The 18,605-nt window shown below is 50.4% G+C and overlaps 1 pseudogene; it reads left to right on the top strand.

Moving 5' to 3' along the window:
• The first annotated feature begins 12,875 nt into the window (after positions 1–12,875).
• Positions 12,876–17,938, top strand: LOC119320819 (annotated as a pseudogene).
• The last annotated feature ends 667 nt before the right edge of the window (positions 17,939–18,605 follow it).

The following is an 18,605-nucleotide window of genomic DNA, read 5'->3' on the forward strand; positions in this document are numbered from 1 at the left end:
TATAATTCCGATCACGATGAACTAGATGCATAGGATAATTTTTTGATGGAATTCCAATTTCAACCGATTCCAGTTCCAAGATCCAATATCATCGCATAGCCTATACCATGTCAATCCTTTTCCCTTCAAAGATAAAGGGAAAACCTACTTCTTAGCCTCATCCCCAGGAAAACCTGCAACCTTAAACTTGTGTGGTCTGGAAAAGGAGAAGATATTAGAGACCTATTCTACACAACTCCAAAAGTCCCGAAACTTCACAAAGATCAGTTTTGGAATAAATAAAAAATATTGGGCGAAGAAAGCACCAGAGGGGGGCCACCAGCCAGCCATGAGGGTGGAGGGCATGCCCTACCCCCTAGGCATGCCACGTACCTCGTGGGCCCCCTGGCAGGCCCTCGATGCCCATCTTCTGCTATATGGTGTCTTTTGCCCTAGAAAAAAAATAAGAGAGAAGCTTTCAGGACAAAGAGCCACCTTCTCGAGGCGGAACCTGGGTAGGACCAATCTAGGGCTCTGGCGGAGCTGTTCTACCAAGGGAACATCCCTCTCGGAGGGGGAAATCACCGCCATCGTCATCACCATCGATCCTCTCATCAAGAGGGGGTCAATCTCCATCAACACCTTCACCAGCACCATCTCCTCTCAAATCCTAGTTCATCTCTTGTATCCGATCTTTGTCTCAAAACCTCAGATTGATACCTGTGGGTTGCTAGTAGTGTTGATTACTCCTTGTAGTTGATGCTAGTTGGTTTATTAGGTGGAAGATCATATGTTCAGATCCTTAATGCTTATCAATACTCCTATGATTATGAACATGAATATGCTTTGTGAGTAGTTACATTTGTTCCTGAGGACATGGGAGAAACCTTGTTATAAGTAATCATGTGAATTCGGTATTCGTTCGATATTTTGATGAGATGTATGTTGTCTCTCCTCTAGTGGTGTTATGTGAACATTGACTACATGACACTTCACCATGATTTGGGCCTAGGGGAAGGCATTGGTTATTTACAAGTAGATGATGGGTTGCTAGAGTGACAGAAGCTTAAACCCTAGTTTATGCGTTGCTTCGTAAGGGGCTGATTTGGATCCATATGTTTCATGCTATGGTTAGTGAGGGAGTCCTGGATTAGGTGGTGTCCGGATGGCCGGACTAAGACCTTTGGCCGGACTCCCGGACTATGAAGATACAAGATTGAAGACTCCGTCCCGTGTCCGGATGGGACTTTCCTTGGCGTGGAAGGCAAGCTTGGCGATACGATATGAAGATCTCCTCCCATTGTAACCGACTCTGTGTAACCCTAGCCCTCTCCGGTGTCTATATAAACCGGAGAGTCTTAGTCCATAGGACGAACAACAATCATACCATAGGCTAGCTTTTAGGGTTTAGCCACTCCAATCTCGTGGTAGATCTACTCTTGTACTACCCATATCATCAATATTAATCAAGCAGGAGAAGGGTTTTACCTCCATCGAGAGGGCCCGAACCTGGGTAAAAACATCGTGTCCCTCGTCTCCTGTTACCATCCGCCTAGATGCACAGTTCGGGACCCCTACCCGAGATCGACCGGTTTTGACACTGACCTTGGTGCGATATCCTGAATTCATTAAAGTCTCTCTCTTTGTCAGGAGAGCCCTGGCCGAACTACGGCCAACACGGTTGGGATGCGGACGACGAAGAAATTCGAAGCCCACCCACCACCCACTTCGTAGCCACTATCGACGATTTAACCGACATTCTCGACTTTGACTCCGAAGACATCGACGGCATGGACGCCGATGAAGGAGACGATCAAGAACCAGCACCTATAGGGAACTGGAAAGCCACCTTGTCATATGACATATACATGGTGGACACCCCTAAAGCGGGGGATGGCGAGGAAAAACGGAGGATGATCCCTCCAAGAACCAACCCAAGCGCCGACGTCAGCGGCGCCGCTCTAAGTCCCGCCAAAGCAAAAACGGCGATTCTGGCACCGAAGATAACAACACGCCGGACAGTGCCGAAGACAACCCCCTCCAGCAGGATTCAGTGCAGGAGGACGAAGGAGCCAGCCCTCATGAGAGAGCGGCCGACAGAGAGGTCGAGGACGAAATTATATGCCTCCCTCCGAAGACGAGGCAAGCCTCGACGACAACGAATTCGTCGTGACAGAGGATCCCGTCGAACAAGAGCGTTTCAAACGCAGGCTTGCGGCCACGGCAAGCAGCCTCAAGAAGAAACAGCAGCAGCTTAGAGCTGACCAAGACTTGCTAGCCGATAGATGGACCGAAGTCCTGGCGACCGAAGAGTATAAACTAGAATGCCCCTCCAAGAGCTGCCCAAAGCGCAGGCTGCTACCCCAACTTGAGGAGGAAGCAACTAAACCTACATCACCAGCGTACGATGCGCCCGATCGGCCACCCCGCAGCCGCGATAGAGAGGCCTTTAGGCCCTCAACCCAAGCCGCACCCCGGCACCGCTCAAAACATACCAAAGTACGGGGAGACACAACAGACCTGCGAGACATCTTGGAGAATAAGGCAAGGCAAACAAGATCGATCTACGGATCGCATGGGCGCCCCGCTTCACGTGACGCTAGCCGTCACGCCAAACATAATAAGTACGGCCCGGCCGAATACAACAGACCAAGCTCATCCGAGCTGTGTCGTGATATAGCCCAGTACAGGGGCGATGCACACCCACTATGCTTCACAGACGAAGTAAGGGATCATCAAATCCCCGAGGGCTTCAAACCCGTAAACATCGAATCATATGATGGCACAACAGATCCTGCGGTATGGATTGAGGATTATCTCCTTCATATCCACATGGCCCGTGGTGATGATCTACACGCCATCAAATACCTCCCGCTCAAGCTTAAAGGACCAGCTCGGCATTGGCTTAACAGCCTGCCAGCAGAGTCAATTATTTGTTGGGAGGACCTGGAATCCGCATTCCTTGACAACTTCCAGGGCACTTATGTGCGACCACCACACGCCGATGACCTAAGCCACATAATCCAGCAGCCAGAGGAATCGGCCAGACAATTCTGGACACGGTTCCTAACCAAGAAAAACCAAATAGTCGACTGTCCGGACGCCGAGGCCCTTGCAGCCTTCAGGCACAACATCCGAGATGAATGGCTTGCCCGGCACCTAGGACAGGAAAAGCCAAAATCTATGGCAGCCCTCACGACACTCATGACCCGCTTTTGTGCGGGAGAAGACAGCTGGCTAGCTTGTAGCAATAACATAACCAAGAGCCCCGGCAATTCGGATACCAAGGACAACAACGGCAGGTCACGTCGCAACAAACATAAGCGCCGCATTAACAGCGATAATACTGAAGATACGGCAGTCAATGCCAGATTCAGAGGCTCTAAACCTGGTCAACAGAAGAAGCCATTCAAAAGAAACCCCCCGGGCCCATCCAGCTTAGACCGGATACTCGACCGCTCGTGCCAGATACACGGCACCCCCGAACAGCCAGCCAATCACACCAACAGGGATTGTTGGGTGTTCAAGCAGGCAGGCAAGTTAAGTGCCGAAACCAGTGACAAGGGGCTACATAGCAATGACGAGGAGGGGCCCCGGCCGCCTAACAACAAAGGACAGAAGGGATTTCCCCCGCAAGTTCGGACGGTGAAAATGATATACGCAACCCACATCCCCAAAAGGGAGCGGAAGCGTGCTCTCAAGGACATCTATGCGTTGGAGCCAGTCGCCCCAAAGTTCAACCCATGGTCCTCCTGCCCGATCACCTTCGATCGAAGGGACCATCCCACCAGCATCTGTCACAGCGGATTCGCCGCATTGGTCCTAGACCCAATTATCGACGAATTTCACCTTACTAGAATCCTAATGGACGGCGGCAGTAGCCTGAACCTGCTTTACCAGGACACAGTGCGAAAAATGGGCATCGATCCTTCAAGGATTAAACCCACAAATACAACCTTCAAAGGCGTCATACCAGATGTAGAGGCCAACTGTACATGCTCGGTTACACTCGAAGTGGTCTTCGGATCCCCGGATAACTTCCGGAGCGAGGAGTTAATCTTCGACATAGTCCCATTCCGCAGCGGCTATCACGCCCTACTTGGACGAATCGCATTTGCAAAATTCAATGCGGTGCCGCACTACGCATATCTCAAGCTCAAGATGTCAGGACCTCGCGGAGTCATCACGGTAAACGGAAACACCAAATGCTCTCTCCGAATGGAGGAGCACATGGCGGCCGGGCGGCGGAAGTACAGAGTAGCCTCTCAAGGCAGTTCTCCAATCCAGGCGTCAAACGTCCAGACAACGTCAAGCGAGCCCGAAGTAACCTACAACAAATCCGGCTGGCACATTCCGAGCAAGCATAGCAGTGCGGCCCCAACCCCAGCCCCGCCAAATGGCGATACTGGTACCATGCGTACATAATTACGCCTTAGAGATACCATGGGCATAAGGGGAGGGGCACAACTACGGCACGCCCAGAATGCGGCTCAACCGCACTAAGGGGCTCCCTATTTCGCCGTTTTACTTTTTACACACTTTCAGGACCCAACTATTCGGAAGGCCTGTCCGGCAATACACTTGCCGAACCCACAATGCAAAAGCCAGGGAGAGAGCAAGCCACGTCAAGCGTCCAGGTGGTCTCTATAACGAGTTTAATACCTGTTTTACTTACAATCCTGCAGCTTGCCCCTGGAGGGGAATATGTCAAATACTCCCATGTCTTGCTTATCGCACTTCTTGTATCGTTCTGCTTTCGCAGTAGCCCTTTCTTAATAAACAATATATAGCTCTTATCTATTATTGTACTTATCTATTTTTTATATACAAATATGTTCAATCATGACATTCTGCAACCGTACACTTTGGTACGGACAATACACCAGGGGCTTAAAACACACCATAACAAGGTGTGAGAAGACCGAACACTCTCATGAGTGCGGCACCCCAAACTTATAGCACTATATGCATCGGCTCCGAATCATGTCTTTGGTCAATAGTTGGGTTTGCCCGGCTCCCATGTTTTGGTACCTTACGTTCCGCAATGTTGGCTAAGGTAGCGCTAGGAGAACTACTGCGATTGTGCCCCAGTTGAGCTGGGTTAACACCTCAGTAGAGAAAGCTAAAACTGACTGTCATGATAGTGCGAGAGACCGGTCGCTGTTCGCGAGGTTTTTTCGAGTCCTTAAAGACTTATGCTGCTTCGAGCGAGGAACCGGACTTATCCGGCCTAGGTGTGGATAGCGCCCCGAACTCGGTCTTCCGAATACTAGGGGCTTCGCCGGAATTTAAAATTATAGAATTCTATGGCTAAGTGAGAGTGATAAAGCATTATAAGTCCGATGGCCTAGTTCGTTGTGCTGAACGCCTCCCTAGATGGACCCAAGACTGGGAACAAGAGCGCTCAGGTTTATCCCGAACACCCCAGAACTCGTGGCATGTGGGTCAAAGCCGACGACTTGCATCTCTCAGATTTGATAAACAGCCGCACAGAAGGTAATATTTTAAATTAACAAGCGTTGCTTAACGCATATGAACAAAGATTCAGCGTATAGGATAACAAATGCGAGTTTACTCAAAAATTACATCTTTGGAGCACTCATCCGCTATACGGCGGGCACCCTTCAGAACGCCATTATAATACATCTCTAGCGTACGATACTCCTTGCCCGGCGGTGGCACGTCCGTCAAAAGCTTCTTCGCGTCTAGCTTGCCCCAGTGCACCTTAGCACGGGCAAGGGCCCGACGGGCACCTTCAATACAAATAGAGCGCTTGACGACCTCAATCCACGGACACGCGTCCACCAGCCGCCGCACCAGACCGAAGTAGCTCCCAGGCATGACTTCTCCAGGCCACAGCCGAGCTATGAGGCCCTTCATGGCCTGTTCGGCCACCTTGTGGAGCTCGACCAGCTACTTCAGCTGGTCGCTCAGGGGCACCGGATGTTCGGCCTCAGCATACTGAGACCAGAACACTTTTTCCGTCGAGCTCCCCTCTTCGGCTCGTTAGTATGCGGCGGCATCAGACACACTATGGGGCAGATCGGCGAACGCTCCTGGAGAGCTCCGGATTCGGGTAAGTAGCAGATAATTAACTTTTATATTCTTGCTTTGCATAAAGAATGCCTTACCCGCCGCTATCTTCTTCATCGCCTCGATCTCCTGGAGGGCCTTCTGGGCTTCGTCCTTAGCGTTCTTGGCACTCTCAAGAGCCAAGGCGAGCTCGGACTCTCGAGTCTTCGAGTCACGCTCCAAACCCTCGTATTTTTCCATGAGAGCCTGGAGCTCTTGCCGCACCTCCGCCACCCGCGCCTCCTGCTTCTCTCGCTCGGTGCGCTCCAAGGCCGCACTCTTTTCGGCCTTAGAGACCGCCTCCTTGAGGGTCTCCACCTCAGTCGTGGCTCCTACAACATTTACGTTGGTCCTGTTATTATTTGCAACCAAGTATTTCTATATACATTTACAGGAGGTACTATGTACCCTCTTTATCCCCGAGCTGCTTCTTGGCACGGCCGAGCTCGCTCTCGAACCGCTCGAGGCTTTCCTTCAATGCATTGACCTCCACAGTCAGTGCGACAGAGGTCAGCAGCGTAGCCTGCATTCCCATATTGACACATTTCTATTAGACTCTTGCGTATATCTTTTTAGATCCTCAGCTCGGCTTTTCTTTCCGAACACCGAACTAAGCATCAGGGGCTACTGTCTATGCGGTAACATTTTTATATGTTTTTGAACACATACCTCAAAGCCCGTTAACAGGCTTGTACAGGCTTCCGTCAGCCCGCTCTTGGCAGACTGAACCTTCTGGATCACCGCACTCATAACAGTGCGGTGTTCCTCGTTGATGGAGGCGCCATTAAGCACCTCCAACAAATTGTCCGGTGCCTCCGGATGGACGGGGGTCGCCGGCGTCGCAGGCTTGCCCTCCTTATGAAGGCGCCGCATGTCGGACTCTGGAACCGTTGATGGTTCCGGAGAAGTGTCCGGCCCGGGGCCGGACTTAGATCCCTCTGGGGCTTTACCCCCTTCGGGCCTGGAGTCCGGGAGATCACCTTGCGGCGCCTCCAGGACCACCTCCTCCTGGTTTAGTCCCTTTCGGGATCCCACCTCGGCGTCGTCCACAGGGAGCGGGGAGGAGGCCGTCGGAAGTGAAGCGCTATTCACATCCGATGAATTCAGGGAGCCGCTCGACGAATCGCCGAGCTGAGCTCTGGGCGGACTGCATAATTAAATTCAGCGTCAGAAGCTATTGAATAATAGAGGAGTGCAATAAGTCATTCGGGTAGCCGGACACTTACGGTTGTGCCAGGGGCTTGACCCTGGATGGCCATTCCTCCCCACCGTCTTCGGCATCGGGGGCGTAGTCCGGCAGAAGGGTCTTCCCCTTCTTGGACCCTCCGGCTTCCCCAGTTGGGGCGGCCTTTCTTTTCTTTCCTACCCCCGTTGGAGGGGAAGAGGCATCTTATTCTTCCTCCTCCTCCTCGTCTTCGGAGGCGGAGGGTGCTTCGGGGTTGTCGGGCGAATCCGACACCGCCAGGCACCGGGAACTCTTTCGGGTCCCCGTGGCCTTATTCTTGGCCTTCTTTTCCGGCACCACGTGGGGTGCCGGAACCAGCAGCCCTGTCAATTGGGCGTCTGCTGGGTCTTCTGGTAGGGGAACCGGACAGATAACCTACCCGGACTTCTTCAGCCAGTCCTGTCAAAGGTAGGGGACTTTAGATCCCGCATAGAGTCAAACTATGAAAGACAAAAGGTCCCGTAAAGGGTAGAATAGCTTACCTCGTTGGCCTGGCGCCAGCTGAATCCGCGATCCTCGGTAGCGGACGCGGGGTCCTCAGCACCCTTGAACAACACCTTCCAGGCATCTTCGTATGTGGTGTCGAAGAGACCGCTCAAGGTTGGGTGCTATGCCGGATCGAACTCCCACAATTTGAAGGCCCGTTGTTGGCCTGGAAGGACCCGACGGATAAGCATGACCTGGACTACGTTGACGAGCTTGAGGTTCTTGCTCACCAGCTTTTTGACGCAGGTTTGGAGTCCGGTCAGCTCTTCCGAATCTCCCCACGTTAGGCCCGTCTCTTTCCAGGAGGTGAGCCGTGTGCGAAAACCAGATCGGAATTCGGGGGTCGCTTCCCATTTGGGGTCGCGTGGCTCTATGACGTAGAACCACCCCGATTGCCATCCTTTTATTGTCTCCACGAAGGAGCCCTCGAGCCATAGGACGTTGGCCATCCAACCCACCATGGCACCTCCGCACTCCGCTTGGCGGCCGCTCACCAGTTTCGGCTTGACATTAAAATTCTTCAGCCATAAGCCGAAGTGGGGCTGGATGCAGAGGAAGGCCTCGCACACGATGATGAACGCCGAGATGTTGAGGATAAAGTTCGGGGCCAGATCGTGGAAGTCCAGGCCATAGTAGAACATGAGCCCCTGGACGAATGGGTGAAGAGGAAAACCCAGTCCGAGGAGAAAATGGGGAAGAAAAACAACCCTCTCATGGGGCCTGGGGGTGGGGATGAGTTGCCCCACATCTGGAAGCCGGTGCGCGATGTCATCAGACAAGTATCCAGCCTTCCTCAGCTTTTTGATTTGCCCCTCCGTGACGGAGGAGGCCATCCATCTACCTCCCGCTCCGGACATGGTTGGAGAAGGTTGAGGTGCGAAGTGCGGGCTTGGGCGCTGGAGCTCGAGCGCGCAGGGACGGATAAGCCGAAGAGGAAAAAGGCGTGAATGGAAAGCGCGGATTCTTATCCCCTTATATGGGCGGCCAAAACCACAAGCCCCCACCAGCCTAATAAAGCTCGCTTATCTCCCAAGAGCCACGGTTAGTAGCGCGGTTGGGTTACCCACGCCCGTATTGATGAGAATCTCGGAATAAGGGGACACGATCTCTGCTTTGACAAGACGTGCCAAGGAAACCGCCTCACTAAACGTGCTGAGGTGGAACAGTAATATGAATAAAAGCCTGGTCGTGGCGTGATGTCACGCTGCAAAGTACGTCAGCAGATTAGATTGATGCAAATATTATTCTCTCTACGGTGGAATGTGGAACTTATTTTTGCAGAGCCGGACACTATCCTGGTGTTCAACATCTTCTATGGAATATTCGGAGGAGGAACCCGCCTTGCAATGCCGAAGACAACTTGCACGCCGGACTCATCATCATTGAAGCCTGGTTCAAGGGCTACTGAGGGAGTCCTGGATTAGGGGGTGTCCGGATGGCCAGACTAAGACCTTTGGCCGGACTCCCGGACTATGAAGATACAAGATTGAAGACTCCATCCCGTGTCCGGATGGGACTTTCCTTGGCGTGGAAGGCAAGCTTGGCGATACGATATGAAGATCTCCTCCCATTGTAACCGACTCTGTGTAACCCTAGCCCTCTCCGGTGTCTATATAAACCGGAGAGTCTTAGTCCATAGGACGAACAACAATCATACCATAGGCTAGCTTTTAGGGTTTAGCCACTCCGATCTCGTGGTAGATCTACTCTTGTACTACCCATATCATCAATATTAACCAAGCAGGAGTAGGGTTTCACCTCCATCGAGAGGGGCCGAACCTGGGTAAAAACATCGTGTCCCTCGTCTCCTGTTACTATCCGCCTAGACGCACAGTTCGGGACCCCCTACCCGAGATCCGTCGGTTTTGATACCGACAGTTAGGTTTACCTTAATTCTTATTTCGTAGTTGCGGATGCTTGCGAGAGGGGTTAATCATAAGTGGGAGGCTTGTCCAAGGAAGGACATCACCCAAGCACAGGTCCACCCACATATCAAATTATCAAAGTAACGAACGCAAATCATATGAGCATGATGAAAACTAGCTTGACAGTAATTCCCATGTGTCCTCGGGAGCGCTTTGCCTTATATAAGAGTTCGTCCAGGCTTGTCCTTAATTTGCTATAAAAAGGATTGGGCCACCTTGCTGCACCTAGCTACTTTTGTTACTTGTTACCCGTTACGAATTACCTTATCAGAAAACTATCTGTTACCGATAATTTCAGTTCTTGCAGAGAATACCTGGCTGAAAACCGCTTGTCATTTCCTTCTGCTCCTCATTGGGTTCGACACTCTTACTTATCGAAAGGACTACGATAGATCCCCTATACTTGTGGGTCATCATCCACCAGTCCTACCGGAGCTGCTTACAGCGAAACTTTTATCAAAACCTAAAGAGCCTACCATATTCTCAACTCGTGAGCCCTCTATTTGGGTTTCAAGGATACAAACAATAGAGGGGGCATGTTGCTTCGAGAGACCCCGAAGCTCACGAACTGTCGTGGGTGTGCCAGCCCCACGACAGTTCCATACTAAGCAACTCATTGTGCTAGGCGCGACCCACCATTGTGGCCCACCAAACGCGCAGCACTTGGTGTGATCACCAATTTCTTCTTTCCACTATTCTTATCAGAGGGGTTGGTAGAGATCCTTGTTCTCTTGGGGTCCTATTTAGAGGACGGGCTCACCGGCACAGAAGTCGGCTGTAATGCAGGTTGATCCACTTGGGAAGGATTGGTTTTTGGAGCTATGAGAAGTAGAGCATTAGCTGTGCCCCCTCTTTCCCAGTTCACGTTTGCATCTTCCATATCAGCATCTTGCCATGTTTCTTGATCAAACTGCTCTCCTCCCTCATTGCTCTGGTCCTGTTGGCCCCGACTGCGGCTTCCACAGCCTCCTCTTCTGCTGCCTCTGCCCCAGAACCTCTGCCACCTCAACCATCTTTTCCTCTCATGGACCTTGCCCCGCCCCACGAAACCAAGAAGCACGCAGGTCCATAAATACTAGCTAGAGCCTTTGGCAGATGAACACCATCACCGCATTCTTTGTGCACATGACCCAAGTGGCCACAGACAGCGCACCAATCTGGCAGTCTCTCATATTTGACTCTGAATATCCCTCTCTTTTTCTCCTTGACGATCGAGACTGCATTCTTGAGTGGTTCTTTAACATCTATCTTAACCCGAACATGCATGAAGTTACCTTCAATGTCCCGGGACCTCGGTTCATGATATATGAACTCGCCAATTGTTGTTGCCAAGGATTTTATTAGAGGGAAGTAGCCGTCCGGGAAGTCGTGGATTTGAGCCCAGATCTCCATCTTGTCAAGAGCTACCGCAGACGGCTGGGTGAAACCGTCATAGGGCGCGATCACCACAACTTTCCTCCTGTATTGCCACGGTCCTTCCTCCATGACTCTCTCCCGGTCGCCAAGGCACATGAACTGCATGGTGTACAGATTATCCTCGAGAGGGCGGATCTTGACTTCCTGCGCAAGGTCCCACGCTACCCTCATATTCTGATAGAACCAATACTGACTATAGGTTTTGTCCATGTGGACGCGCATGATCGCCATCCACCTTGTAGTTTCCTCTGGCAGATCGTCATCTTCGACTACCACATCTTGAAGGTTGTCCTCGCCCAAGCCCAGCTCTTCCATCATGGACTCCAACTCGGTCACCGAACCCGAGCCAGAAGCCTTTGACGCCATTAGGTCTCTTGCCCGAGAAGATTTTCCGTGGGCGGGGGTTCCCTAGCGCCTATAGGGCCCTCCTCGCTCCGGAAGCGAGGCCTCCGGCTAGCAACAGCGGGATGAGGCGAAAGGGATTGGATCTCTATGTGGCTGTGATCGCCGTTGCCGCCCGAGAGGAGAGAACCCCTAACGAGAGGGGACTCGTATAGAAAAAGAAATTAGTGGTGATTTCAACCTCTGCGGCGTGTGTTCGTGGGTGGGCTTCAATCTTTTTTTTCGAGATTACGCCAATGGCGTACCATATTTTTATAGAAGGCAGAAGACAATTACAAAAAGCTACAACTTGCTGCGAACAACAAGTGTAGAAACAACACCACATCCAAGCTAATCCGAAGAAAAGCTGCCGCACACATTACAACACAACACAAAGGAGCTTGTCGGACCAGAGCATCGAAGCCGCGTCTCGACCAACGCCGGTCACTACGAAGAGCAACAACTTCGAGCGGACTTCCCTTGTCAACGCACCAACCACCCTTGATGCCGAAAAGGAGATGGCAGGTGGGTGGCGGGACTCAGTAGGTCCCGAGAAAGCCACCGTCTTGGACTCACCGACATTGGCGTACATAGTGCCCAAGATCCTCTACTCGGACCAGCGGCACGCACCGAAGAACCACATCACCGAACCTCCAGGCCAACTCTCCTTCCACGATGCTCCCAACGGAGGGACGACGCCAAGACGCCACCATCGCCGGTCCAAGACCTAGGCTTTCACCCAGAGACTACAAACCAAACAAGGAGGGGAGATGCCAACACACACAGCGATGCCTCCAAGGAGGGAAACGACGCCCGCACCGACCGAAGACGGGCAGGATTTTCATCCGTCGCCCACCTCCCACCCCTTACAAAGAATGAGGCCAACATGTCTGTAATGGGCCACATCGTCGCCGCCGCAGCACCTCGGCATCGTGACTAATGTTGCAGAACACCGACGCCTTGCACAGCCAAGGACACGCACTCCATGAACCACCTCCCGCACGTCCGATGAAGATCCAATCCAGCAAGGCAGCACCCAACACCAACACGGCCAGACGCCAACGGAACTGCAGCAGCAGCTGCACACGCCCACTCCTGGCGGCAGCCACGCCACAACCGCGTCTCTGGAACCCACGAACAGAGAGCATCTCCACCGAGCTCCCCGCAGAGGGCCGCAGGCCCGGGCACCCTGCCCAGATCCGACCTGCGCCGAGCTCTCCCACCCACGGCGCCACCACTGGCGCCGGCGGCCGCAGGGGGCAAGCCGTGCATCCTGTCCAACGCAGCAGGTCCCGGCCGCCACTTGCGCAGCCATCCGCCAGAGATCCGCCGCCTCCATGACTCGGGCGCGCCGCCTCCAACGCCCACCAGACGCACCTAGGAGGACCGCCATGCACCAACTCCACCCCACCACGCCGTCGGCCGTGCTCCGCCTCGCCGTGCGCTCCTCGCAGCCCACCACCGCACCGTTAAGATCCGCCGCGCCGCCCGCTTAACGCCACTCCCCCGCGCGAGGGAGGCCCGTTGGGGCGCGCCGAACTCGCCCGCCGCCTTCGGCGGCCAGGCGCCGCCACCGCTGCCGGCGCCGGCGCCGGCAGCGTCCAGGGGATCGCAAGGAAGGGGGCGCTCGCGGGGCTAGGTTTTGGCCTCCGGAGCCGTCCGCGCGAGTGGCTCGGGAGGGAGACAAGTGTTGTTCTGTATTGATCTGGGCTCAATCTTTGTGGGGGAAAGGAATAGAACAGTTTGGGCCTCGAGTCATGGCCTTATGGGCTCTGAGCAGCAGCGCCGCGTGATATCCGCGTCGTCTCTTGAGCCGAGCGTGGCTTTGGACCTGCGCTTGACTCACTGCACACCACCCCGCACCGCACGGCCTGCGTGAGCAAGGAGGGCGAGATGGCGACGGCCACCCTCCCCCGCTCGCCGGAGGCGGCGCGGCGGCGGCGGCGCTCGAGAACGACGACCTGGTCTCCGAGATCCTCCTCCGCCTCCCCCCGCAGCCGTCCTCCCTCGCGCGCGCCTCCCGCTTCTGCAGCCGCTGGCGCCGCCTCCTCTCCGACCCCGCCTTCCGCCGCCGCTTCCGCATTCACCACCGCCGCGGCACCCCTCCGCTCCTCGGCCTCTTCGGCACGAGCCGGGCGTCGTCACCTTCCAGCCAGCCCTGGACTTCCCCGACCGCCTCCCCAGCGGCCACTTCTCCCTCCTGCTCAACGACCCCTTCACGACCCTCGGATGGCGCCACGGCGTCGCGCTCTTCTACCTCCCGGACTCGCTCCAGGTCGTCGTCTGGGACCCCCTCGCCGGCGCCCAGCACCGCGTCGACATTCCCGAGGGGTTCGTGTTCGACCCGTCGGAGGACCCGTCAACGGGTGCTTCGCGCCGCCGGAGACGTCGACCACTTCCAGGTAGTCCTGGTAACCAGCGACGGGAAACGACCATCACTTGCCTGCGTTTACTCGTCGGAGACTGGGTTATGGGGTGATTTCATCTCCGCGCCGCTTCAATCCGGGACTATGGTCCATTGGGGCGAGCCCTCTGTGCTGGCCAGGGGTTGCATTTACTGGTTGATTTCTGTGACGAGTATCCTCGAGTTTGATTTGGATAGCCAGACCCTAGCTGTGATATTGGTGCCAGCGGGCATGCGTACCGGCAGGATTTACCAGTCCACGGTTATGCGAGCAGAGGGTGGTGGGATGGGTTACCTCAACGTGGCAGACTTCACTGCCGAATTATGGAGGAGGGAGACAGACTGTGATGGTTCATGGATGCTTGGAGGAACTGTTGAATTGGACAAGTTACTTCCCCCAGGTTCAGACAACGAAGCCCTGCGTATGTTAGGTTATGCTGAGGAAAACAATGAGGTGTTCTTCTGGACAGTTGTTGGTGTCTTCATGTTCAACCTTCAGTCACTGCAGCTCACGAGACTTTCTGAGATCGACATCTCTGGTTATGGTTATCATCCATTCGAAACCGTCTATACTCCAGGTACTAGCATGCCTTTTCACTGTGGTTATAACAAAGTTGAGTTATTCCTTTCATAATTGGCTGATTAAATGTTGTTGATTTCCTTTTGTGTTAATCTGGCCATTTTAGGTAGCAGTAATATCACTTGTTTCTTTTGCTGCTTCATGACCTCTTCAACATATATCTTCCCTATCTACAAATGTTGTTTCTAATATTGTTGTTTTTCAATCGAACTTTGAACTATCTGCTTCAAGTCAGAGTTATGCAAGGAAGAACAAAAACGATATGAACTTAGGCATACCGTAAGAGGGAATTACTCGGCGGCTATGAAGCTGTGAAATTATCAAACGGACAATCTATTTTGTTGATGTCGTGGATTGAACCCACATCCATTAAACATGATGCATTGATGATATGAAATGACATACAATTAATACCAAGATTGCCTAATTCTTTGTATAATAACTGAACTGAATTACATAGTTGCCTGCCTGCTGAAACATGCAAGAGATGTATAATGGTAGTGTTAGCGGATAGCTGCAGTGCAGTTTTTTCTTTTCAAGATAAGATGCATAGCAGTTTAAAGTTTAGACAACTGCTATATATGAATAACTAGCTTGAACAAACTAAAAATGTCAAATAGGTAGCTCAACTGGTACTTGGAAGATTAAAAGCTAGCTATATTTCTTCTGTTCGATATTGTTGTCTCTGGTGATGTTGCTAATAATATTAAATTGTTAATAACGACTTGGTTTTTAATGTATGAAATAATTGCTCATTTTGTCACTTGTAGGAGAGTCCTGTTACATGTGACAGGTCCATCTGTACCAGGCAAAGTTAATAAATAAAGTTCAGTTCATCTTTTCAGGATATTCTTTTGAAAAGATAATCTAAATCTAAATAGTCATGATCACTTCTGTTGGTATGAATTATTTTGTGTTGTTCGGTATGGAGTGGAATGAGAATAAGATAATTCTGGACAACTTCCCTTCTTTTGTGATCAGATAACAGTCCAAGTCTGCATGTTCTTCACTTCTACTCCCTCCGTTCCAAAATATTTGTCTTTCTAGAAATTTTAACAAGTGACTACATAAGGAGCAAAATGAGTGAATCTACACTCTAAAATATGTCTACATACATTCATATGTTGTGTCTATTTGAAATGCCTAGAAAGACAAATATTTTGGAACGGAGGGAGTATGATATAATGAATATCTACTGTTTTGAGAATATTCTTTGAATTTGACAGCAGGTGTGGTTCTGTTTATCAATTCATTTTTTTATGAAAACTATTTTGTTTCTCAAATTACAGCTGCGAGTTGATCCAAGTATCTTGCATCCTCGTATCTATTTGGCCTTTTTTTTGTAATGCCATTGGTCATTTGACTTCTTATGCATGTATAACAGGCATTGGTGGTGGACAAGTGGTGAACAAGACGCGCTCATGGTGGAAACGATGGAGACAGCACATAAGACGATTATTCAGTGCGCTCGTGGTGGAAACGATGGAGACAACACATAAGAGGATTATTCTGTTAGATGTATTGGTCGAGCAAGGTAAGCTTAACCTCTGCATGCAAGTTGAGGCACCTGAACTGTTATTTTACGAAAATGTTTCACTTTAATTTTATTTACCATTTCTCAAGTACCAAATTTCAAGAGAGCACTCTATGATTCTCTCTACAACCCTTTGCTCAACTATTGCCCACCAAGCAGTCTCCTATCATGCTTGCATGAATCGCTGTCTTCTCATAGATGATGTGTCTGCCATGTTAAGTTGTGGCAGAATGAAATTCTTCCTGTGTCCCGCACTTAGTGAAAAACATGAAAACACTTTCTTCATTGGTTGTTCTTGTAAGTGGGTGCTGGTAGATTGTCCAGTTGCACTCTATTTGAGTGACAATTAGGATGTGAGTGAGCGTTATCTGGTCACTGGAGTGAAATCGGCTAGTATAACGAGTATCTTCATGTCCCCTTGGTACAAATATCTGAATGGATCAAATAATATCCTTTGTACTGAAATTTCTTTTGTGATAAATAAAAGTTCGATGGACCATATGTTTGCATCCTTATCATCTTCTTTCATACATTCACACTTCCTCTAGGTTTTTTAATATATTATAAATACATCTGTATAGGCAATAAATGTTCATGAAAAAATGCCTAATGTGCTATATATACAGCTTGAGTGAAGATCTAAAAAGATCAATTGCCATATCTGCTGGCAAACTGATTATTACTGTTTGAAGTACAACAAAGGAAATTCATGTACTACTGCCTGCTAGCGTTATTATTCATTTCACCCCTGAAATTGGCTTGGTGATTTTAAATTTAGTATAACTGAGTCTAGCTAAACAAATCTTGAGTAGAGAAACGCCTAATAAGCTATATTTGCAACATGACTTTGAACAACACTGAAACTCGAACAGCTGATAGATCAGTAAGCCTTTTTTCCCACTGGCATTAGTGAACATCTGTGGATGAACAATGTCGAGGCGTCGAGCATGATTGGTTGGTAGCCAATAATTTGCTGGCCAACATTTTCGCATGCCAAAATATTGCAACACCCAAGATTTGCCTGTTTTTGGCAAATTTTGTGAGATGGTCAAAGTAAGTTGGTGACCAACCAATTGGTAGCCAAATTTTTGTCTTGCCAAAATGTTGGCTGGCCAATTTTTGGTAATCAACCAATCATGCTCTAGGACAATCAAATTTTGATTGTGCCCTTGGTTGGCCTATGCTTGCATTGATTATGTTATGTTATAATTGGTTAGTGTTTTCTCTCTCCTTTTTTGCTATAGTTCGATTAGCATGATTAGTAGCTGATTCAAGTTGTACTGTTTTCACGTCACACTCCTTCTAGTTGTATATACCCACAAAGCTGTTTGATGTATACAAGTATTTCGGCTCCCCCTCTGTTCTCTGTGTTTAGGTGTTATACCCACAAAGCCGGTAGCATATGCTTGGTTACCTCCTTGTTCTCTGAATTACTTGCTGCCAGTTTGTTGGCGTTGGAAGTGAAAACCTTAGTTTTATACGGAGTATTTTATACAGTATGAGAGCTTATGTAGTTGTATCTCAGAAATATTTTGTGTGGATGATTTTCACATATGTAATCATGCCTCGGCTACATATATGGTTCTAATCATCTTTCACCTTACCACGCCTTTTCAGGTCGGCGGCATGATGCTTCGTGTGCGATAACCACTTCGTATCTGGTGAAATCTCATTTGGTTGCGTTACTACATAAATATGGTTGCCAGACATATTGCTGTGCCTATGGAAGTGACGATAGACGTATTACACGAACATGTGTGTTCCTATGACACTGCTCGTCAGGTTTTTCCTATGTACTGTATCTCGAGGATTGGCTGAATTGCCAATGTGTATGCGGATATCTGCGGACGGTAGAGGGAATATATCGTGATGTCTTTTCGGGAGGGGAATATAGTGATTAGTACTGGTAAGCAATTGCTTTGCCCATTGTTTTACCTGCCCCGCATGATGACATGCGCGGAAGCACAACTTCGCGCTCCCTGCGTCGATTGCGTGTTGTATCAGGCCAGGAGATTTTGGCGTCAGGTTTCTGCTTATGTTCCATGATACCGCTTGCCCCTTTTGTGCTTGTCTGTGCGTGTGTGTTTGTGCTGAATCTAGAATCTGATTCCGAGCTCAGTATCTAGAATCACAGTGGTTCTGATGTGTGAATTGCATCAGTAGTCTGACCTGGGAGCTGTGAAGAAGCTCCTGTATGTTGAATTGCAATTTGCACCTGTCTTAAATAAAATGTCTCACTCCTCCCTCTCAAAGCAAGATGAATAATCTGGCTGTAGTGAACAAGTCAGGGATAGGTGAATCAAAGCCAAGGAAATATTAGCATGGATTGCGTCTACACATCGATGACTGCCTTTGCTTTAGGATGTTAAAAGAGAAAAAATCACTACAGGTCCTCATATTTGTCGCGTTGGCCGCATTTCTCCTCGTACTTGAAATTACCCAAAATACATTCCTACAACTTGTCTCAGGTGTCTACGGTCCAAAATATCATTTCCTCTACGTATCTGCTGACTTGGCGGTTGATTGGCGCGTCCACATAGGCTTTGATTGCCAGCTCTTCACCAGACACCCCCCCCCCTGGGCGAGGGAATAAGAGGTTTTCT

Source organism: Triticum dicoccoides, chromosome 6B, assembly GCF_002162155.2.
Source record: "Triticum dicoccoides isolate Atlit2015 ecotype Zavitan chromosome 6B, WEW_v2.0, whole genome shotgun sequence".
NCBI lineage: Eukaryota > Viridiplantae > Streptophyta > Magnoliopsida > Poales > Poaceae > Triticum > Triticum dicoccoides.